The sequence below is a fragment of the Alosa pseudoharengus genome, unplaced genomic scaffold, assembly GCF_046254945.1.
Source record: "Alosa pseudoharengus isolate Yale_2024_CS ecotype anadromous, Long Island Sound unplaced genomic scaffold, YU_APseudo_1.1 YU_APseudo_1.1_scf_24, whole genome shotgun sequence".
Classification (NCBI taxonomy): Eukaryota; Metazoa; Chordata; class Actinopteri; order Clupeiformes; family Clupeidae; genus Alosa; species Alosa pseudoharengus.
Genome location: NW_027468689.1, coordinates 14,186,466 through 14,211,581, shown reverse-complemented (window position 1 = coordinate 14,211,581; position 25,116 = coordinate 14,186,466).

The following is a 25,116-nucleotide window of genomic DNA, read 5'->3' as shown; positions in this document are numbered from 1 at the left end:
AATGACCATCATGGGGTTAATTTAACTCATTGAGTGCCAAAAACGTAATATTACGTTTTTCCTTTCCATGCGTTGAGTGCCAAAAACGTAATATTAAGTTTTTAGCTTTTTTTTTTAATTACGAATCTAGACACTCTAACACACCTTATATGTGATTTCGGGAACTCTGTGATGAATGGAAATGAAATATATGACGATCGAAAACTCATGAAAACGCAAGATCTGGACATTTTATCTGGACATTTGATCTTAACTCGGCTTTTGATGGTTGCCGCTTTGTTTCGAATCAGTCACTGATCAGTGACATGCACGCCAGGTCAAAATCAGGTCATTTATTTTCGTGGGTTTATCACTAGGTGGCAGGTCTCGTTAGATCTCTTCCCAGAAACTTTGCAGGCAACACTTCTCAGGTGCTGAAGGGAGAAATGAAAAAGTCGAAGAAAAAGACATTGCAGTAGGTGCGTTTTCGCCAGACAACGCTGGATGAGTCCACCTTTCTAAGACAAGATGACTGACTACGACAGGTCAAAAACATTACAAGGAGTGACTGAACACCGTGCTGAGGAGGGAGTTCCATCTCCACCACGAGCCGGGCCTAGCGGAGTGGGTGGTAGGCCGAGTCGCGCTTGCAAGAGGGCACGCCCTTGCCAGAGTGCCGAATATGTTGGTGATAGTGACACAGACGTTACCGACCAAGAGGAAGAGGAATTATGGAGCCCGACTCGATCATCAGCAGCAGGTAAGATTTTTCACCGATTAGCCATAAATTAGCCTAGCCGGCTACGACAGGAATTGGATACATCACGTTTCCACATGAATTATGCCCCTCCGCTGATGATTGTGCCGAACTTTTGTTTCTTTGTGATTCAAGCCTCAGACAGCGAGTCCGACTTCGGAGAAGTGCCAGGAGAGTACACATTTAGAGCAATCACCCCTTCGAACTTGGGTGAGAACAACCATTTACTATGCCATATCCATTCCCAATTCCATACATAAATGTATATGCACAATATTCATGTGTAGGCTATGTGTTTACTATGGGTATGTGTAAATCAGGTGTGTACAAATGAATTGAATGTGAGGTGTGTGTGTGGATGGGGTTGTGTTGCAAATGCAAAGGACAATACATTGAATGTGATGTTATCTATCTAGAACTGGATGTGACAGGAGAAATGGAAGAGCCAGAGATGGAAATGACAGAACCAGAGGTGCCTTCGAAACCGAGGGGTGAGTTGACCGCCACAGACACTGAGTGGGTGAGTTGACCGCCACAGACAGACAGACACCGAGGGGTGAGTTGACCGCCACAGACAGACAGACACACACTGAGTTGTATTTGTATGGTAATTGCATATTTTTTTTTAATATAATTTAAAGTGCTGGTGCCAGGCGGGGACACGCAGCAAGCCGGTCAGAGCGTGGTGGCATCCAGGAGGAGTGGAAAAGAGAGGACTGGAGGCCGCGAGACATACCCTTCACAGCCACCCCAGGACCACGAGGTGCAGCCAGACTGACGTCTGACCAGCCTATTGATTTTGTTGACTTGATTATAATATTTCTTCATTCTTCATTGTATGTGCCTTCTTATTTACTTTTTATATTATGTTTGTCTGTGGACCTAATTGGTAAAATATGTCTTGTCTCCACCGTGGGATAGTGGGAAACGTAATTTCGATCTCTTTGTATGTCTTGACATGTGAAGAAATTGACAATAAAGCAGACTTTGATAACCGATGAACTACTGCAGACAATTGCTGCGCAAACCAACCTCTATGCCAGTGGTTCTTAAACTTTTTGTCTGGCGACCCCACAAAAAAGTATGGCTAGGTCTGGCGACCCCACTTTCCCCAAACCCATTCTAAGTCCTTACTCAAATACCCCCCTCAAACGTTAACAACTAAATCAAGCAAAAACTAGAAAATAATTTGTTTCTATTTACTCCATATGAACAAGAACCGAGAAAACCAAACAATCACGATTAAACAAGTGTAGGCTGTCGCCATATCAGATTAGAGCGCTATGTGCGTAGCGCGCGCACACACAAGCACGCACACACAGCCTACACATGCAGCATTAGGCCTACAGCGTTACATTAATTATATTTATGGCGATAACAATAACAATATATTTTTTTATTTCCCTTTTCTGGTTTACTATATTTAACAATTTCAATGGGAAGGGTGGGCATGCTTTCGTGAACATAGCAAGTTAATTCTTGGAGGAATGCTGCATACGGCGACACGGAGATTTTCCTCCACGGTGCTGAGCCGACATATTTTGAAATGTCGTTTCATTTTGACAGGTTTTAAGCTCTCATTCGCCAGAACATCGCCGCAAATCACACATTGTGGGTGGTCGAGGTTATCTTGGCAAGTGAATCCATATTTCAGAAATTCTTTCTGATAAAGCCGACGCGCCGTTTGTTCTTTTTTATTCTCACCGGCCTGTAGACTTGTCCCATCTGAGGATCACGGAGGAGTAGACGCACTGGTAGATGGCACTTCCGAGCTTTTGTTAAATTTTTTAAGCAGCCACCTGTCCATTTTGGCTAGGCTAGCTATGTCTTTTGTTTTTTTTTACTTAAAATAGCGGGAACAATTGCGTAGTGGAGCAGATAGTTACATTGTTTCTATCAGCGGTTATATAGGCTGAACCAGATCTCGTTGAAAGACGAAAACATTTCTCTCTCTTCTCTTAACTGCGTGTAAATAAGAAAAAGGCAGAAAAGGCCAATATTATTTTCCTTTGTTTCACCTAATAATAATTTCAGACTGAATACAGAAAATACTTGGCGACCCCACGGAAGTTTTTGGCGACCCCATTTGGGGTCGCGACCCCTAGTTTAAGAATCACTGCTGTAGGTGACGCTCGTTTCAGAGCCAGTAAGAGGAGCCGCAAGGTCAAGCCCCACATCTCTGGACGAGCCGTTAGGTCAAGCCCCATTGTCAGCCGCAGGTCAGCTCCTGACTTTTTTTTAATCACTCCTGCATATTGCTAAACCATGAGTTTATATCGTAATTTACCGTGGTACTGAATAATGCATACTGTAACGTTTAATGCACACGACACCAACGTTGTTCAATGGCAGCTTTATTGGCTTGAGAATGAGGGCAGGGACACAGACACAGATCACAATGCACACAGGGCAGGTCAAGGAATCACACACACTACACCAACAGGGGAGGTCCAGCCCCCCACACAAAAAGGAACACACACGAGGGATAACTAAAAGGGAAACATGTTACGATAAAGACACCAACTTTACACTTATAACTTAGGAGAATAACGACATAAACCCCCCGATTGTTCGCTCTCGTGTCCCAGCATGCTTTTCGCCGGAGAACGGTAGCACAGTCTTTTTGCGCCGACGCTACATAGCTCCCCCAACAAGCCGGCAACGACCACGAGGTAGCCACATGCTAGCGTCGGCGCGCGTGGCCCGCCACTCAGTCCAGTGCGACAGTACCGCCAAATCACGTGGGGTGCACGCGCCGCAGGAGCTCACTCAACGGGGCGCCACGCTGCTAGCAATCCAGTTCGGGCGTGCTAGCAGCCACGTGGCCGACCCCGCTCGTCACCAGCTCCCTCTCAGCAGCCGCCCTCAGGCTGCCCTTTCCGCGGCGTGTCACCGCGGCACTCCTCCTCTCCAGACGGGGCCCTAGGTGGCCTTACAACCGTCGACACTGTACCAAGCACCGGGGTTCGAGGGGGGCCAGATGAAGCTGCGCCAACGCCACTCCGCTCCGTCGAGTCGCCGACCAGGACAGACAGGCACCGACTCCACAGCAACCGGACCGCGCTGAGCTCTCCCGCTGCAGCTACCGTCTTCGGCTTCCCTCCTCGTGTTGCCATCTCGCAGAGCCGTCCTGCTCTGCTCCCGGCCCGTTCCACTCCTTCGCGGCCTCGGCGAAGGCACGACCCCCGAGATGGTCATGCTATCTAACTCCACACAACAAACTTTTTTTTTTTTTTTTTTTAAAAAGGCGCCGGCCAACAGGCCAACTAGAACTAGCGCCTAGCACAGCACGGTGCCCCTCACACGCACCCAAAAGTTAAAAACCCCTCACACAAAAACAGTCACACACTAGAGGGCCCCCACCCTCTCCCCTACCCAAAAGTCCCCGCACCCCTCGTGGCTCCAAAATGGCGCGAAGCAGGCGCGGCCGCCCAGGCTCCCAATTCTCCTCGCCGCTTCCAACTCCCCCGCGACCAACGGGCTCCTTCTCTCCCAGGCCAACAGTCGGCCCGTCGAGGAGGGCCGAAAGTGAGCCGCCAGCTCGCGCCGTCTCTCCCCCGCCAGGGGCAGCCGTTCCGGCCCCACCTCGACCGACATTGCAGGTGGCCCGTCTTCCCCGCTGCTCGCGCTCTCGTTCCCGCTCTCGCCGTCGCTCCGTTCCTCACTCGCCCCTGGCGCGAACTCCGCCGCCAGCAGGCCCGAGTATCTCTCCAGGAACTCGCTCTCGTCCTCCTCTCCTTCTCGCAGCACGAGTAGTCGGCCCTCTTCTCCCGAGCAGAGGTCTCCCGGCGATTCGTCTGCCGCGCGGAGCCAGGCTTTGATGATGGCGCCCCTCCTCCTCTCCCTTCGTCGCCGAGCCTTGGTGCGAGCCTTGGGAGCCCTGATAAGGGCTGGCGGTAGCTCGAACGGCCCCCACCCCGGGGTCAGGTCGCCTGCCCTCACGAAGACTCCCGGGGCAGGGGCAGCTCCGCCACTCAGTCCGGCATTGGAGGCTTCCATGTTCACTTCTGACCCAGTGTAACGTTTATTGCACACGACACCAACGTTGTTCAATGGCAGCTTTATTGGCTTGAGAACGAGGGCAGGGACACAGACACAGATCACAATGCACACAGGGCAGGTCAAGGAATCACACACACTACACCAACAGGGGAGGTCCAGCCCCCCACACGAAAAGGAACACACACGAGGGATAACTAAAAGGGAAACATGTTACGATAAAGACACCAACTTTACACTTATAACTTAGGAGAATAACAACATAAACCCCCCGATTGTTCGCTCTCGTGTCCCAGCATGCTTTTCGCCGGAGAACGGTAGCACAGTCTTTTTGCGCCGACGCTACAATACGATTGCATGTGTTATTAAGATCTGTCTCGTTCAATGTTGCGCGTCAGTTTTCTAACGTTGCAGCCTGTTGCAAGTGGTTACGCTATGTTGGTCAAGTTTTATTAGCTAACTGGGAGAAAGCAAACAATTTGCAATGTGTTGCTAGTAGGCTACGTTTTCGGCTTCATGGCAGGAGCTGACGATTATGTACTTTATCAAGTGTGCTACTACGGTGTTAATGTAGGCTACACTATTTTATTTCTTCGATTTGATTATTGGCATTCTAATTGTTGTGTATTGCTTAGTCGTATGCTCATTTGTTCCTGTGTGTGATTACCTCCCAGCTAGACCAAATCCTAAGCTTTTAAGCGACTGCCATGGCAACTTATAATGATCATTACGCAGCCAAGTAGCAAAAACACCTAATACAACACGAAACAGCATTTGTGTAGCTTAATAGAGGAATTACAGAACCATAATAACACTACCGCTAGGATGCGTCTAGATTTCTAGGCTAAATATATCATATAGTATTGTAGCATTCACTTCACACAGACAGGGGAAAACTGCCTTTTATTCGCAGATGCACAGAACTTCACAACAGACTGACACTAATGCAGGATGGCAAATGTTTTTTATACCCTGGCACAGAACAGCAGGCAAAGGTGGCACTAACTGGAACACACCCTTTAAGGCATAAATTACCTGATGGCTGATATTACTAAACATGTCATTAAAGTAAACAACTAATTAACACATTTATTACAAAAAAACATTCTGTGCACTTGCAGAGCATTCTGGTCCTGTTATGTCATTCAATGAACAATCAAACATGACTCGGTTGGCACATTACAGTTTTTCCTTTTGCTTTTCAGGAATGACATAAAAAGGAAATGTAATGAAATTGTCATTGTATAGTTCCAAGATGCTGCACTGGGCATTTGGAGACAGGCCTACATCAGAAGAATTCAACCAGAATGGATTATTTTAATATTTGGTAAGATTATCTTCATCTCGGGTGCTATAGCATCCATACCATGCTCAGGTCCAAATACCAAAGGGAACCCAGGTTTGAGTCCGGAAAAAAAGGCTATCTTCACCTTGGGGCAGTTGTGGGAGACCTTGGACAGAGTTGGCTCCAGAGACAGCTCCTCATGCATGTACCCATAGTGCTCAGAGTCACAATGGTGGCAGCTCCTCAGATTAAACTCACAACCTTCAAGTGTTCCATTGTGGAAGTTCAGATCCCTGACCACTAGACCACCACCACCATCACTACATATGTCAGAAATACACAACACGCAGCAGTCCGCAGCAAGGGCAATTGGAGCTCTCTGGATGATGTGGATTTTGTCGAAAGAACAGGGAAACCAGGGAAACCAGTATCTACCTCAGTCACCAAATGTTTGCCTTTAAATACTAGTTACCTGTAGATGACAAGGTGCTTTGCCCTGTTGTAAGAAGTTACGTGTACAACTGGGCTTGCACTTGTTGCTATTGTCTGAGGCTGAACTGTGCTGGATACTGGATAGCATTGTATGTACACATGTTCTAAATATTTCTTTCTGTTGTTTCTGTTCTTGTTCAATGCGTTCTTTTTGTAGTACTGTTACCAAAGAGTGTTCTCAGAATTATTATTGATATTTAGCATACACTAAAAAAAGGTCTCATTGTTGGGGGCGATGTTGTTCTCAAGCACCTTAGGGCTGCTTACAGTGAAGATAGATAGCGGTCCTGTGTCCTTGGCTGGGTGGGGTGGTGGCGGAAGAGGCTTTCCTTTTGCCTGTGGATGCTCACAGCTCTGGACCACCAGTATGCTTCCCCTTCTGATTCTGATGACTATTTTTCATTTTGATTGTGTGTTATGGGAATTATTGTGTTGTATTAGTTAAAGGAACCATATGTAAGATTGTGGCCAAAACTGGTACTGCAATCACTTTCAAAATACTGAAGAGCGGTGTATCCCCTCCCCCTTCCCCCCTGACTCGAGGTTGCACACGCGGATGGCGAAACACTACTGACTTCGTGATTAGTAGATAGGTGGAGGGTGGCGCATCAGGCCAAAACACAACATGACACGACAAAACACAACATCAACAACAGTTGAGGGCTGCAACTTCACTTTTTAAATGACAATATCCTGGCTGGACTACTGTTGTCAGTGATATAAGTATTTGAAATGAACATGATTTCTTAATGTCTAGTGACATATCAGGGCCATTTTATGATTAATTGAAATATTTTTCTTACATACGGTTCCTTTAATTTTCCATAGTTCCCCTACCTCTGATTCTAATAAAGACTTTTAAATGACTCTCACCTATTTTGTGTGTGTTTATGGAGTTGTTTAACCTGGATGCCAGCTGAACTTAGCCCCGCCCACAACATTTGAGGTCAGGAAGTAGAGCGGTTCGGACCAGAAGAACTCCTTAACAATTTTGTTCAGAGCTGAAAATGCAACTGTGTTTGACAGAGGACAGATGTAGGTTGCTAGTGACAAAATATTAGCTTTCAGTATGGTATCTTTGTAAATGACATTTAATTACAAAGTGTTTCATTCATCCCAGTTCTCCCTAACAAAAACAATGTTGCTAGAAGGTAGACATGTAGATTTCGCCATCGCGTCTGTTGTAGAAGATATTGACAGTGCAATAACTTTAAAAAAAATGACCAGAAAACAATGTTAAGGCAATTGTGGAGAAGGTTCTTCCTACAGGATTCGCCCCCTGTATCAGTTGAAATGTGCGCCATAATCACATCCCAATGGAGCAGTATCAGACTCTATTCTGACTAGAATTGTTGGGTCTTATTTGTTTTTAATTGTTTACATATAAATTTCCCCCAAATCTGATTCTGATAAAGACTTTCAAATGACTATTTCCTATTTTGTAAGTGTGTGTGCGTGTGTTTACTAAATTGCTTATTTGTTGTCAATTTGAACTAAATTAAGTACCAAATCTCAGTCAAACCGGTCAAATGCAATTTGTCTGCCAACCAAGTGCCTGGGGCCACACAAGTTCAGCAAAGGGTGTGAAAGCAGATTCTGCCGAGGTACAAACAGGGTATCAGTGGCAGGTGTCCAAAAATCTGAGGTGAAGAGTTTTGCCTCTTGCAGCCAGTTTGAGAAAGCCATCGATGCTCATCGAGTCCATCAGAGCTCACAGAGAAAGTCAGATCATTTGAGTCCTTATTATGACCGCCGCGCAGCATATAGGTTTATATGCGCAGCATATAGGTTTAGTCAGATTTTTTTTTTTTTTTTCGCATGTCCAAATTTCCGTCAAGGATTCCCGGGACACTGTAAGACCAGGGTACACGAAACTTGGTGGGCATGTAACCCCACATGGATAGCATGGAACCTCCTTTTTTCGTTTTGATCTCTAGCCCCCCCGCTGGACTGGACCCCCCGAAAGGAGGGTAGGGCAGACACAGTTTTCTGTGAATATCTCGAGAACCGTAGGGTTTAGGAGGACCTTTTTTTTTGTATGTTGATCTCAAAGGGCCATGTCAACCCATTCCATAACCACTCATTTCATGTATAGCGCCACCTAGTTAAACACAAAAAAGTAAAAATGAGGTGTTGTAATCGCAGGTGAAAGTAATTGTGGTGAATATTTACTTAATATTAATCTTAGACTGGCAAACTTCAGGAAAAACTCAGGAATCAAGTTTATTCTGTTACAAGCAGAGAGGGTACAAAAAAATGGTCTATGGACTATGTAGGCCTAGCCCAGGCCATGGCACAAACTTTTGGTTAAGTTTAGATGTTTAAAAGAAAAATCCACAGACTCACGTGGGTAGGGTATCCCTTTCTTTAAAGAGATTTTGCATTAGAAGTGAGGGTCAGTAAAACAAAACCTTAAGCATAAAAAAAAATGACCATTTGAGCAATAAAACCAGTAGACTTAGAGAAGAAAGTATTTCAAGTCACTACTATCTATCTCCCCCTTTTTATAGTTTCTTAACTATAACAAATCGTGATCCCAATATGAATGAAGGAAAAGAAAATACAAAAAAAAAAAAAAAAAACTCAAGTTGTGGGTATGAATCCACATCTGCCTACATCTAGTTTGCCTTGAATGTGGCATATGTGAGAAGAAGGTGGAATGTAAGACTTCATCTTATGCATACATGATTGATAGCTGCATTAATTTATTTAGAATAATAATAATAATAAAAACTATCTTTGCAGCTGGCTTCAGCTAAACATTTACTGTTTAGTAACAGAACCCTTTTTGACTATAGTCCCTTTTTGACTATATTTGTAACCTGAGGAAACTTAATGTAGTAGGGGGATAAGTTAAGCGTTATTCCGTGCCAACAAAACCAAAGTATACATAAACATGATAATAGATAGATAAATAAATGAATAAATAAATAAATAAATAAATAATAAAAAAAACTGTTTTGATCATTTGTGTTATTACTAACAGTGGTCCAAAACCACTTTGGCGTACTTGTTCTTCACATTGTAGGCCTCTCGGTCTTGGTGGTGGTGTTGAAGCCTATAATAGCCTATAATGTTTTCTTGTCAAGTGTTGTGTTTGGTCTTTTTTTTATAATAAAGAGCACAAAAGAAATACCTGTTATGTCCTCCATAACGTAAAAGTAACGCGTAACGTAAAAAGTTACTTTCCATAGAGGGTAACTAAGTAAAGTAACGGATTACTTTTTAAAGAAGTAACGAGTAACGAGCAAAAAATACTTTTTTAAAAAAGTAACTTCCCCAACACTGTTCATATCACATAGCCATATTTATTCTGCTCTTATAAAGTAACTGCTAATACACTGAACATATTAATATCTAATTTATATCACTCTAAACCAGTGGTTTTCAAAGTGGGGGCCGCGAGGGGGTGCCAGGGGGGCCTCAGCAAGTTGGAAATAAAAATAAAAGCAACAAATAAATACATTTGAAAATGTTTATGCCCCATTACTATGAGGGTTGTTATACCATGCCATTATAATAATTTGTCGCATATCTGAACATTATTTTCCATGATAATGACTGGGAATAATAGTAGAGTGATAGCTCTCATATAGCAGAAAACCGCAAATGTAATTTTACACACTGTATGTTCCATCACAAAGTGCTTGTGGCTAAAATAATTATTAGGATTAGCTTAATGTATTTTTAAATTTGCCGTAGTATTGTCGATGGGTTTAATAACACATCAAGGGGTCCTTGGCCAGAACCTAGTGGTATTTGAGGGGCCTTGTCAAGGAAAAGTTTGGGAACCCCTGCCCTAAACCACCTTCCGTAAACCAACTGCATTCTACTGTCTACACTGCACTATATTTCTTTTCCTGCCTATGCACCACCTGTCTATACTTTGTATATCACATTGCACTTTTCTGCTTTTTTGCACTTCTAGTTAGACACAAACTGCATTTCGTTGGATTTGTACTTGTACTCTGCACAATGACAATAAAGTTGAATCTAATCTAATGAGACAGCACCTGCACCTGCAGCAAATGGATGCTATCAGGTTCTGCTCTGGGGACTCCACCAGGTAATGAGAACCTCATACTACAACTGCATGGTTGCGGTCCTCTGTTGTAATTATGCTGTTTTTACACCCAGGGCCTCTGAGCAACATGACGGTGTAAGTGACGTTGATGTTGGACGCTGTGTGAGTGGCGACGGGCCAGCTGGTGACTCGGAGGTGAGTGGGAGAGAGAGATGGAGTGGGACTCAAACCCGGGTTCCCATGGACACTTGGACCCCAATGTGGAACGGTTGCTGTAGCCAGTTGCGCCACAGCACTCCTGACTAAAAGGCTTTTGACTGACCCGCCCCCCAAACACACACACACACACACACACTTGCACCCCCCCTTTGAGTCTCATCCAATTCATTCAGTCTCACCCTCTTCCCACTTATTTAGCTTTTTTCCCTCTCTCTCTTTTACAGCCCTCTACTTCAGTCTTGTTTCCCCACAATAAAAGCAGCAATATCATTCAAGCTTTTTTGAAATGCTGATGTGCTGTAGCCTACTAAACATGTGTAGATAGTTGGAACAACAATGTAAAGAAGAAAATCCAAAATGGAGTCATAGAGAATGAGTGTTCAGGACTTCAGGGGAGGTGAAGGAAAAATAGACAAAAGTGAAATTTACAATGAATTGATATGAGGTCAGATTTATTTTTTTAATTCACAAATATATACATTTACTTTTTGATTCACATGTAGACAGCTCTTGCAAATGAATAAATAAATAAACATATGAAAACAAAAGTGACAAAATATATCTCAGCTTTTGAATGTAACATAAATTCAACAAGGTGATGCCTTCAATACTTTCTGGGATTGTCCTGAATTTAGCTTATCCAGGAAAAAGCAGATTGTATTACAGAGCGAAAAATGTCCTGGATTCAGATCATATATATTTGAACTGGTTTGAAAATTCATAAAAGTGTATTTGGATCTAAATATATATTAAATATTAAGGTAAATAAATAAATACATAAATAAATCATTTTTGTTATTACTACCAGTTTACACTTTAGATTAAACTCTTTTACAATACATTGTATGCATTAGTTGGTCTGTAACCAACCACTCTCCTATAAGAAGAAGGCGTACCACTACATTTGCAATGACATTTAATAGGGAGTAATGGGGTTGGGGGGCACAGGGGATGGGAGGGGCTTTAGGACCTTTTGTTTTTCTTTTTTGAAAGGCCAAGCAGGCATGTGAGGGTGTCGTCCATTAAGTGATCAAAAACCACTTTGGCGTACTTGTTCTTTACATCGTAGGCCTCTCGGTCTTGGTCACGCCACTGGTGTTCCTCCATAGGTATGTCTTTGATCTGGAGGACCGAGTTGATGTGAAGAGTTAGTGTGTTCAGTGTTTGTACCATTTTTTAGTGTTTGATTCCATTGTTGCAAAGCCTGCCTCCAGGCTCAACCGTCGTCCTATGTTAGTTATATGGAGCAGCGATGAAACTTTTTTTTACCAGATCTACTTCATAGGTGTCCCGTTATTCAGAATTTAAAGCCACCCCGCCAGCCAATCAGAAAAGAGTATTTCTTCTCTCCGGGTGATAAGGAACTGTAATTGCATTTACAAACATGTACTGGATGTTTTACAGTATGCCCTATATATATCATGATGGATCAGTTCCAAAGAACATGTGTAGTGTTGTGCTCTTGCAGCATTGGAACTCACCAAGATCTGATCATATTTCTCCATATCGAGGCCTTTGAAGATGTGGGCAAAAACCTTCCCATAAGCCCCTGCATCTTTTCCTTCCTGGAGGCCACAAAGCTTGAAGACTTCCTCAGTGATGTAATGCTGGATAAAGACAGGAGACTATTAGCCCTCTATAGACCCTTTCAACTTAATAAAAAAATAGATGGGAAATTTAAAAAACAACATTTTGTAGAGCATTACAGATTTTCTTTTCAAAGTATCTGCATTGGTATTGAAAGTTTCTGAACGTTGAAACCCTCTGGGAACATATTTGAAAGGGTCTATTACAGGATGTTTGTTAGTTAAAATGACTCAGGAATTCTACAGAAGTTTTTAAATAGATATCTTAAACAGATGGGCAGATGTCATATATTGTCTATTCAAATGTTATTGCTTTACCTGGACTTTTGAAAGGTCATCAAAGGATTTCAGCTTGTTGACAAAGTTACGGCGCTCAGGCTGAATTTGTTTCCACACAGGCTGTGTGGTAGGGTCTTTGGCACAGAGGTCCTGAAGGGTCTCCCAGGACAGATCAAAGATGAGCTGCACATGTACAGAAATAATACAAACAAACATCAATGAACAACATCTCAATGCAATTAAGTTGTATTGGCTATGTTGCCTATTCACTCGACTCTTATCGAACCTTGTTGTAACTGCGTCTGCTGCTGGTGTTTGTGGCTTGTCCAGGGGTATCCATCACCAGATACTGCTCCGATGGCCTGGGGGTTCGGACTCCGGAGAGATCCTTTGGGCCTTGTCCGAGCTCAAAGCTCTGCCACATCTCCTGCACGGCGTGGTGCACGAGCATCTCCACCTTGCCCGGGTGGTGCGGCGTGTCAAGGGCCTGCACCTGCAGCTGTCTGGTGAGGATCGTGACCTTTGACCCCGCCTGCCCAGGTGCTCCTGTGCTCCAGGAGGCTTGGTCCTGAGCCCTGGTGTTGGAGGGGGCGGCCTTGTCCTCGCGGTCAAGCTTGCCCAACGCCTGCTGGTCAGAACGGGCTGAGACTCGGGGTGTCTCCTCCGCAGCGGACATGGCACTGTCAGTAAGCTGAAAGAGAGAATGTGAGTTTTACTTACAGGACCTTAAAGGACCAGGTGAAGGCTGGGAATGGGAAAATCTTAGTTTAGTGCTTAGACGTTAGTGCCCAGAGAAATCTTTTCCATCACCCCAAAAGACTTGGGTTGTACATTTACGGGTCAGTCTGATGCTGGTTCTTATCAGACCAAACAGAACATTAGGTTCCAAAGAAAAGTGTTAAGAATAGCCTGATATTTGTCGCCTCTAGTATGTGACCCAGCCTGCGCCAAGTGTCACCTGTGTTGTGTTTTATAACCATACGGTGTCGACGTATATATATCTATGGTTAGAACCATGCGGTATCGACGTATATATATCTATGGTTAGAACCATACGGTATCTATCTATATATATATATGGTTAGAACTCTGTTGGAACGTCAGAGGTCAGACAGGGTCTCACCAGAAACTCTACGCAGTCATCAGTGCTGCTGAGGGATGAGCAGGTCTCAGCCTCATCCTTGCCCTCGTCGGACTGAAAGTCGTCTTTGTACTGAAGGTCACTGTCCTCCATGTCGTCCGGCATCACTGCAGCATCATGAGAAGCCACCTCATACTTCGGAGACATAGTACGGAGAGCGCCGTTCTTCTGGAAGATCTCCTCCAGCTCGCCTTGCTTAGCCAAAAGCAGGTCATAAAGATCCTGGACACACAGAAATGTATCAGAAAGGTCATCACTGAGACCATATGAGAAATGGTGCAACCTGCTTCTGTGTCTACAATGTCCTTATGCTTGATATGTTTGAACGAATAAGACTAGCTGCAGTATATGATTTTTGGTTTATCTATACATGATCAGTACATGATTTATGATGTATCTGTAACAAAACTGTTTCAACAACAACCATCATGTTTTTATTAAAATATAGTGCACCTCACTGTTTTACAAGTGACAAACCAGCCCCTGTCTGATCATGCCCTTATTGTCACTCTGCACACCACATACCTTTGTGGAGAGCTCTTCATACTTATCATTCTCGTATGAGGACTTGTCCACCTTCTCCTGGTGTTCTCCCATCGCCACCTTCAGACTCAGATCTTGTTCAAAGGTCTGGTCCTCAGCATCCTGCACCTCAGAGTGGAGGACCTTAGTGTCCTGGTCAGGAGCCTGGAAATGAATGCACTGTTATTTACATTTACATGTATTCATTTACATATGTCAATTCATATTTAAGGGACTACATTGTCCCCATAGCAATTTGGGGTTAAGCGCCTTACTCAAGGGCACAATCTGGGTGGATTACAGTATGGTATTTACAAGTTCACAGATGGAAATACTGTACACTTCTATCATGTAATCTGGGTAGATTACAGTGTGAAGTATAATGATTTATGCTGCAACAATTTTCTTTGTATGGAGTGCTTCAATTGTGTAGCCGGTGTAGGCCGGCTGTAAGAGTACCGGTATTGTATATCAGATAGGCACAGGCCTTCCCACAGTAAGTACAGGTGGCTTAAGGGGAAACAAATCAGTCAATGACTTACAGATGCTGCAGGGGAGACCAGCTTGGCCTCCGGGGCCTTCAGGTCTGTTCGCTGCATCTGACCAGGTTGCAGAACTGAGGTCTCTACGACAGACTCAGACATATGGGCCTCCTGCAAAGTTGAATTATGACGTCAAATCATTCCACTCTGCAGGTAACTGTGGCTGAGGTGTGTGTGTGTGTGTGTGTGTGTTTTCCTGGTGACTGTGGTGTGTGTTTTCTTGGTGACTGTATTGTCGTTTGTTTTCCTGATGACTGCAATGTGTGGTGTGTTTTCCTGCTGGTTGTGTGTTTCCTGGTGACCCCTGACCTTTCGGTAGTCCTCAGCTTGCTTCTGCAGCTGGATGGTTGATGCTCTCTGGGTCTCGAGGTCGGCTAGGTGTTTCAGGAGCAGCTTCCTGTCCTCGCTTGCAGCCTGAGTGGCCTGAATAAGCTTCTTCATCTGGGCCTGCAGACAAAAATAAAACATTTACACTTATATTTATTAATTTGCAACTGACACTTTTATCTAAAATGACTTACAGACGAGGACTGTCAATCATGCTACAGTGCAAAAGGAGACCTCAGAATAACAATAAATATTACACACAAAAGAGAGTTCATAATTAGACATCATAATATTTAATAAGACACAATTCATTCAGACATTTGATATCAGGTCATTTTATATCAGTTTGTTTGTTTAAGGACCACTGAGAAATACAGTGTTGAATTTAAGTTCCGTTAGATATCAAAATGTCTTTTTTCATTGCATAGCCTGTCAGTTTCGCTTTTTGACTATTGCAAAGAGACCATTTGCAGGAAACAGATAGCCCACCTGCTGCTGCATCAGCTGGGAGGTCACACGGATACTCTCCGTAAGAGGGCCTTGACCTGCCTCTTCACCACACCTGCACAGACAGGACAGGAGAGCAGGAGGGAGCAGTAGTCAGGCAGCCAGTCATTTAACAAGCAGCAGCAACCTTGACTAGCAAGGCCTCAAGCAGTCACATTTACACTTACAGTATTTTCCGGACTATAAGTCGCACTTGTTTTCATTGTTTGGCTGGTCCTGTGACTTATAGTCAGTTGTGACTTATATCAAAATATATATAATTTAACATGTTTTTAAATGTTAATTTATACTGACTGACATGAACCAAGAAGTAAACAATACCGTCTACAGCCGCGAGAGGGCACTCTAGGCTTGTGACAACTATATGCTGCTCCTGTACCCCTGAAAAAATTAACTGAAACATGCTTACCGGTAACTTGCTTGTTGGACTCGCTGGCTTGTTATGTTAATTTAGCCTATTCAGCCTCCCAGGTATGTTCTTAATGCTATTGTGTAGCTGAATAACTGTTAATGTGTTAAGTTAATATACCGTACACCTATTCAGCCTGTTGTCCTGTGTGCTATTGTGTAGTTGAAAAAATTGCATCTCCAGATTAAATGTCTGTTCTTGATCCACTATAGTACCTATCAACATCCATTAAACTACCTGTTTATCAACATCCATGTCCACTTAATTCCTACCTAGCAACCTCCATAGCAACCAACATAATTACCCTAGCAACCAACATGGAAACCACTTTAATATCATAGGAACCACTATAATTACCCTAGCAACCATCTCAATTACCCTAGCAACAACCTAGCAACCACTACCATAATGTCAACCGAGCAACCACCATAGCAACCAACATGATTACCCTAACAACCAGTATAGCAACCGCTTTATTTAGTATAGCAATCACCATATCTACCCTAACAACAACTTAGCAATCATCTCAATTACCCAAACAACAACCTAGCAACCACCATCATAATGTCTTCCTAGCAATCACCATAGCAACCAATGGGATTACCCTAGAAACACCATAGCAACCATCTCAATTACCCAAGCGACAACCTAGCAACCACTACCATAATGCTAACCTAGCAACTACCACAGCAACCAACATGATTACCCTAGCAACCAGCTTAGCAACTGCTTTATTTAACATAGCCACCACCATGTCTACCCTAGCAACCATATCCATTACCCTAGCAGCAACCTAGCAACCACTACCAAAATATAAACCTAGTAACCACCATAGCAACCAAAATGATAACTGTAGCAACCAGCATAGCAACCACTTTATTTAGCATCACACACAACAACCACACTGTCTACCCTAGCAACATCATAGTATCTATGTCTGCACTATATATTTTACATCAAATTTTGAATTGATTTGAATTGAATTTCTGGTTCATTTAGCAGACGCTTATATCTTAAGCGACTTATATGTCATTTACAGGTATTACAAGGCCACTGTCCCCACAGCAACTCGAGGTTAAGTGCCTTGCTGAAGAGCACAACTGTGGAAGCCGGGAATTGAATCCATAACTTTAGCTAGCCCAGCTCCTTAACCACTACATTATCACCGGCCCAGTCAATCTATCTACATTTGGACACCAGTCTGTCAGACAGTAGAGCTGAGTGCATTTACGTGTGTATCGGTGTATGATATGGGCAAAAAAATGGCCCACATTCTAAACGAACTTGGATCCGGACCAAAGGCTCTAGTGTGAATGTGTATAGGTGTGCGTGATCATATGGGCAACACCTGCCTTGCTTGGCAGGACAGCAGGTCGAGTTTGGATTGGGCTTCCTGGACAAGGGCCTGCTCCTTAAACTGGAGCACGGTGGCCCAGAGCTCAGCTCGGCCGTTCTCCTCCGTCACCATCCGGTGGATCATGCTGAACATGAATGATGTCCAGCCGTCATCCACCACAGAGGGGCAGGCAGCAGCCGCTAACGCAGCCTGAGGGTACAAAGAGGGGGGCTGGGTTACTGGGGAACAGCTTATCTGCTGAAAAAAGCCAAAGGCAGTCTGGAATGGACTATGTGCCCATCGAATCAGAGTGGTTTCAGTATGTAGGTGTGTAATCGGGTCAGAACTAAAACAGCTTCAGTATCTTGGACAATCAGGGCAGAATCTGAGTGATTTATAGTATGTTGGTGTGTAGTCAAATCAGAACTAAAACAGCTTCAGTATCTTGGATGAGAATCAGGGTATGTATATCTGAGTGATTTATTTATAGTATGTTGGTGTGTAATTGAATCAGAACTAAAGTAGTTTCAGCATCTTGGCCGCTGATCAGATCAGAACCAGAGCAGTTTCAGAATCTCAAGCACTAAACTGCTGGGTTATAAAGCAGGTACCTCCTCAGCTAAGGGGACAGTGCTGTTCAGTCGGGGAAGGTGTTGTCCCACACGCTGCATTCCTATCTGGGTCTGCAGCCAAACCTTCATACCCAACAGGTATTTTTCCTTGTTTGGACCTTGCACCTGTGGGTACGTAAATGGCTGGTAAATGGTCTTCACGTTTGAAACTTTCTCCTATCCATTTTTTAGCCCCTCAACAGAACCCCCCCCCCCAGTTGCACTACCCTATCCCACCCATAGTGTTCTATTATTTATAGATGTACCTGCTGTAATTACACTTATACATAGCCATATTCTACTGCTCCTCATACTATTCATCCTGCATACAGTTGTTTTTATGTTCATACTGAATATCCATATTTATTCTGTTTTTCTTTGAATATATTCTGTTAATACACTGTAGTATTCTAACTACTCTTATAATGTTACTGCTACTACACTGCACATATATGTGCATGTTGTTCATAAATTGTACATACTGCATAGCCATATGTATTCTGCTCTTATAACTGCTAATTCACTGCACATTTTTATATGTAATCTATACTACTGTAAACCACCCTCTGTAAACCAACTATACTGTCTGCACTATAACATGTCCTGTGTATGCACCACCTGTCTATACTTTGTATTTCACTTTGCACTTTTCCGCTCTTTTGCACGTCTACGCAAACTGCATTTCGTTGTCTTTGTATGTAGGCTACTCTGCACAATGACAATTAAGTTGAATCTAATCGAATCGACTCAAATCTAAATAACTAAAATGATGATTTTTGTTCTGTTATTTAGCCACACTTACTTTTTTTTGATCAATTAAGACCTTGAATGGATTGTTTTGATCCATGATCATGGCCTCAGTTTGGCCTTCAAGGCCAGAAAATTCCAATGAAGGTGGCATGTATGAAGGTACGCCACCGCGTGGCTCACCTGAAATCATGATTGAAATATTAGGATGTGCTGAAAATAATATCAGTCAATATTTAAATGACCTAGGAGTAACCTTCCATTATTTTCTTACCTTCGACCACCGTTGCACCCATGATCATGTGTGAAAACACACACCTTATGAGTTTTAAGTCAGTTGATAGCCTATTCTAAAATCCGCGAGAAATCAAGAGCGATTAAAAAAAAACGTCTTCACACCAGCCAGGTAATGTTCAGAATAAAACTGTAGGCTAAACTCAACTAACATTCCAGAAACAACAGAATCCTAATGACGTAATAAAAGCACAGTCCGACGTGACGTCGTAAGATAGAGAACGTGTAATGCCTCTTGTAGTTTTATTCTGGGACTAATGCATTACGAATATGATACACTGACTGCAACTATTAGTAAATAAAATATTCACCAACCACAAGCTCATCCCTCTCAATTGCATCTGTTTTCTCATACAGAATCCCGTACAGGGGCATAACGTAGGCCTACTGTCCCACACTGCAGGTGGTGCTCGTTGCCAGTAAGAGGAGCCGCAAGGTCAAGCCCCACATCTCTGGACGAGCTGTTAGGTCAAGCCCCATTGTCAGCTGCAGGTCAGCTCCTGACTTTTTTTAATCACTCCTGCAATATGCTATAGGGTATAGCATATTCCTATACCATGAGTTTATGTCGTAATTTACCGTGGTATTGAATGATGCATAAGATTGCATGTGTTATTAAGATCTGTCTCGTTCAATGTTGCGCGTCAGTTTTCTCACGTTGCAGCCTGTTGCAAGTGGTTAACGCTATGTTGGTCAAGTTTTTAATAGCTAACTGTGAGAAAGCAACCCGTTTGCAATGTGTTGTTGCTAGCTATGTTTTCGGCTTCATGGCAGGAGCTGACGATTATGTATTTACTTTATCAAATGTGCTACTACGGTGTTAGTGTAGGCTACACTATTTTATTTCTTCGATTTGATTATTGTCATTCTAATTGTTGTGTATTGCATAGTCGTATGCTCACTTGTCCCTGTGTGTGATTACCTCCCAGCTAGACCAAATGCTAAGCTTTTAAGCGACTGCCATGGCAACTTATAATAATCATTACGCAGTCAAGTAGTAAAACACCTAATACAACACCAAACAGCATTTGTGTAGCTTATAATAGAGGAATTATAATTACAGAACAATAATAACAATACCGCTAGGGTGCGTCTAGATTTCTAGGCTACTGTAAATATACACTGCAGTAGGCCTAGAACTAGAAATCATATAGCATTGTAGCATTCACTTCACGCAGACAGGGAAAACTGCCGTTTATTCGAAGATGCACAGAACTTCACAACAGACTGACACTAATGCAGGATGGCAAAGGTTTTTTATACCCTGGCACAGAACAGCAGGCAAGGGGGGCACTAACTGGAACACACACTTTAAGGCATAAATTACCCGATGGCTGATATTACTAAACATGTCATTAAAGTAAACAACTTAACACAGTTATTAAAAAAAAAAAAACATTCTGTGCACTTGCAGAGCATTCTGGTCCTGTTATGTCATTCAATGAACAAACAAACAACTCGGTTGGCACATTACAGTTTTCCCTTTTGCTTTTCAGGAATGACATAAAAAGGAAAAGTAATGAAATTGTCATTGTATTTCTAGTTCTAAGACGCTACACTGGCCATTTGGAGACAGGCCTACATCAGAAGAATTCAACCAGAATGGATTATTTTAATATGTGGTAAGATTATATTCCTCTCGGGTGCTACAGTGTCCATACCATGTTCAGGTCCAAATACCCAAGGGAACCCCATCACTACATGTCAGAAATGCACAACACGCAGCAGTCCAACAGCAAGGGCAATTGGAGCTCTCTGGATGGGTGTGGATTTTGTTGAAAGAAAAGGGAAAGAAAATGGTAGTATCTACCTTAGCCACCAAATGGAAGGAGATAGGGGCTTGGCGATGCAGCAGGTCGCCACTCTGCGGTTGGCCCAGGGTTCGATTCACTTTGGATAAAACTGTCTGCTAAAAACCTGCCTGGAAGAGGCTTTCCTTTTGCCTGTGGATGCTCACAGCTCTGGACCACCAGTATTCTTCCCCTACTTCTGATTCTGAATCATATTTTTAATTTTGAGTGTGTGTTATGGGAATTATTGTGTTGTATTAGTTAATTTTCACATAGTTACATTTCCCTTACCTCTGATTCTAATAAAAACTTTTAAATGACTCTCACCTATTTTGTGTGTGTTTATGGAGTTGTTTAGCCTGGATGCCAGCCGAACTTAGCCCCGTCCACAACATTTGAGGTCAGGAAGCAGAGCAGTTCGGACCAGAAGAACTTCTTAACAATTTTGTTCAGAGCTGAAAATGCAACTGTGTTTGACAGAGGACAGGTGTATGTTGCTAGTGATAAAATATTAGCTTTCAGTATGGTATGATGTCTTTGTAAATGGCGTTTAATTGCAAAGTGTTTCATTCATCCCGGTTCTCCCTAACAAAAACGATGTTGCTAGAAAGTAGACATGTAGATTTCGCCATCGCGTCTGTTGTAGAAGATATTGACAGTGCAATAACTAAAAAACGACCAGAAAACAATGTTAAGGCAATTGTGGAGAAGGATGGTTTGGGTGTTCTTCCTACGGGATTCGCCCCCTGTATCAGTTGAAACGCGCCCCATAATCACATCCCAAAGGAGCAGTATCAGACTCATACTCTGACTAGAATTGTTTGGTCTTATTTGTTGTTAATTGATTACATTTCCCCTAAATCTGATTCTGATAAAGACTTTTAAATGACTATTTCCTATTTTGTAAGTGTGCGTGCGTGTGTTTACTGAATTGCTTATTTGTTGTCAATTTGAACTAAATTAAGTACCAAATCTCAGACAACCCGGTCAAATGCAATTTGTCTGCCAACCAAGTGCCTGGGGCCACACAAGTTCAGCAAAGGGTGTGAAAGCAGATTCTGCCGAGGTACAAACAGGGTATCAGTGGCAGGTGTCCAAAAATCTGAGGTGAAGAGTTTTGCCTCTTGCAGCCAGTTTGAGAAAGCCATCGATGCTCATCGAGTCCATCAGAGCTCACAGAGAAAGTCAGATCATTTGAGTGCTTATTTGCCTTGAATGTGGCATATCTGAGAAGAAGGTGGAATGTAAGACTTCATCTTATGCATACATGATTGATAGCTGCATGATTTTATTTAGAATAATAATAATAAAAACTATCTTGGCAGCTGGCTTCAGCTAAACATTTACTGTTTAGTAACAGAACCCTTTTTGACTATAGTCCCTTTTTGACTATATTTGTATAAAAATCCATGTTATAATATTCACAGAAATTCATCTCTGCTAGTAACAATGGTCACAGCACGTCGAGCTAATTAGCTTGACTCCATTGCATATGAAACAACAGCTGTAACCTGAGGAAACTTAATGTAGTAGGGGGATAAGTTAAGCGTTATTCCGTGCAGTAATGAGAACCTCATACTACAACTGCATGGTTGCGGTCCTCTGTTGTAATTATGCTGTTTTTACACCCAGGGCCTCTGAGCAACATGACGGTGTAAGTGACGTTGATGTTGGACGATGTGTGAGTGGCGACGGGCCAGCTGGTGACTCGGAGATGAGTGGGAGAGAGAGATGGAGTGGGATGGACACTTGGACCCCAATGTGGAACGGTTGCTGTAGCCAGTTGCGCCACAGCACTCCTGACTAAAAGGCTTTTGACTGACCCGCCCCCCAAACACACACACACACACACTTGCACCCCCCCTTTGAGTCTCATCCAATTAATTCAGTCTCACCCTCTTCCCACTTATTTAGCTTTTTTCCTTCTCTCTCTTTTACAGCTCTCTACTTCAGTCTTGTTTCCCCACAATAAAAGCAGCAATATCATTCAAGCTTTTTTGAAATGCTGATGTGCTGTAGCCTACTAAACATGTGTAGATAGTTGGAACAACAATGTAAAGAAGAAAATCCAAAATGGAGTCATAGAGAATGAGTGTTCAGGACTTCAGGGGAGGTGAAGGAAAAATAGCCAAAAGTTAAATTTACAATTAATTGATATGAGGTCAGATTTGTTTTTTTAATTCACAAATATATACATTTACTTTTTGATTCACATGTAGACAGCTCTTGCAAATTAATTAATAAATAAACATATGAAAACAAAAGTGACAAAATATATCTCAGCTTTTGAATGTAACATAAATTCAACAAGGTGATGCCTTCAATACTTTCTGGGATTGTCCTGAATTTAGCTTATCCAGGAAAAAGCAGATTGTATTACAGAGCGAAAAATGTCCTGGATTCAGATCATATATATTTGAACTGGTTTGAAAATTCATAAAAGTGTATTTGGATCTAAATATATATTAAATATTAAGGTAAATAAATAAATAAATCATTTTTGTTATTACTACCAGTTTACACTTTAGATTAAACTCTTTTACAATACATTGTATGCATTAGTTGGTCTGTAATCAACCACTCTCCTATAAGAAGAAGGCGTACCACTACATTTGCAATGACATTTAATAGGGAGTAATGGGGTTGGGGGGCACAGGGGATGGGAGGGGCTTTAAGACCTTTTGTTTTTCTTTTTTGAAAGGCCAAGCAGGCATGTGAGGGTGTCGTCCATTAAGTGGTCAAAAACCACTTTGGCGTACTTGTTCTTTACATCGTAGGCCTCTCGATCTTGGTCACGCCACTGGTGTTCCTCCACAGGTATGTCTTTGATCTGGAGGACCGAGTTGATGTGAAGAGTTAGTGTGTTCAGTGTTTGTACCATTTTTAGTGTTTGATTCCATTGTTGCGAAGCCTGCCTCCAGGCTCAACCGTCGTCCTATGTTAGTTATATGGAGCAGCGATTAAACTTTTTTTTACCAGATCTACTTCATAGGTGTCCCGTTATTCAGAATTTAAAGCCACCCCGCCAGCCAATCAGAAAAGAGTATTTCTTCTCTCCGGGTGATAAGGAACTGTAATTGCATTTACAAACATGTACTGGATGTTTTACAGTATGCCCTATATATATCATGATGGGTCAGTTCCAAAGAACATGTGTAGTGTTGTGCTCTTGCAGCATTGGAACTCACCAAGATCTGATCATATTTCTCCATATCGAGGCCTTTGAAAATGTGGGCAAAAACCTTCCCATAAGCCCCTGCATCTTTTCCTTCCTGGAGGCCACAAAGCTTGAAGACTTCCTCAGTGATGTAATGCTGGATAAAGACAGGAGACTATTAGCCCTCTATAGACCCTTTCAACTTAATAAACAAATAGATGTGAAATTTAAAAAACAACATTTTATAGAGCATTACAGATTTTCTTTTCAAAGTATCTGCGTTGGTTTTGAACGTTTCTGAACGTTGAAACCCTCTGGGAACATATTTGAAAGGGTCTATTACAGGATGTTTGTTAGTTAAAATGACTCAGGAATTCTACAGAAGTTTTTAAATACATGTCTTAAAAAGATGGGCAGATGTCATATATTGTCTATTCAAATGTTATTGCTTTACCTGGACTTTTGAAAGGTCATCAAAGGATTTCAGCTTGTTGACATAGTTATGGCGCTCAGGCTGAATTTGTTTCCACACAGGCTGTGTGGTAGGGTCTTTGGCACAGAGGTCCTGAAGGGTCTCCCAGGACAGATCAAAGATGAGCTGCACATGTACAGAAATAATACAAACAAACATCAATGAACAACATCTCAATGCAATTAAGATGTATTGGCTATGTTGCCTATTCCCTCGACTCTTATCGAACCTTGTTGTAACTGCGTCTGCTGCTGGTGTTTGTGGCTTGTCCAGGGGTATCCATCACCAGATACTGCTCCGATGGCCTGGGGGTTGGGACTCCGGAGAGATCCTTTGGGCCTTGTCCGAGCTCAAAGCTCTGCCACATCTCCTGCACGGCGTGGTGCACGAGCATCTCCACCTTGCCCGGGTGGTGCGGCGTGTCAAGGGCCTGCACCTGCAGCTGTCTGGTGAGGATCGTGACCTTTGACCCCGCCTGCCCAGGTGCTCCTGTGCTCCAGGAGGCTTGGTCCTGAGCCCTGGTGTTGGAGGGGGCGGCCTTGTCCTCGCGGTCAAGCTTGCCCAACGCCTGCTGGTCAGAACGGGCTGAGACTCGGGGTGTCTCCTCCGCAGCGGACATGGCACTGTCAGTAAGCTGAAAG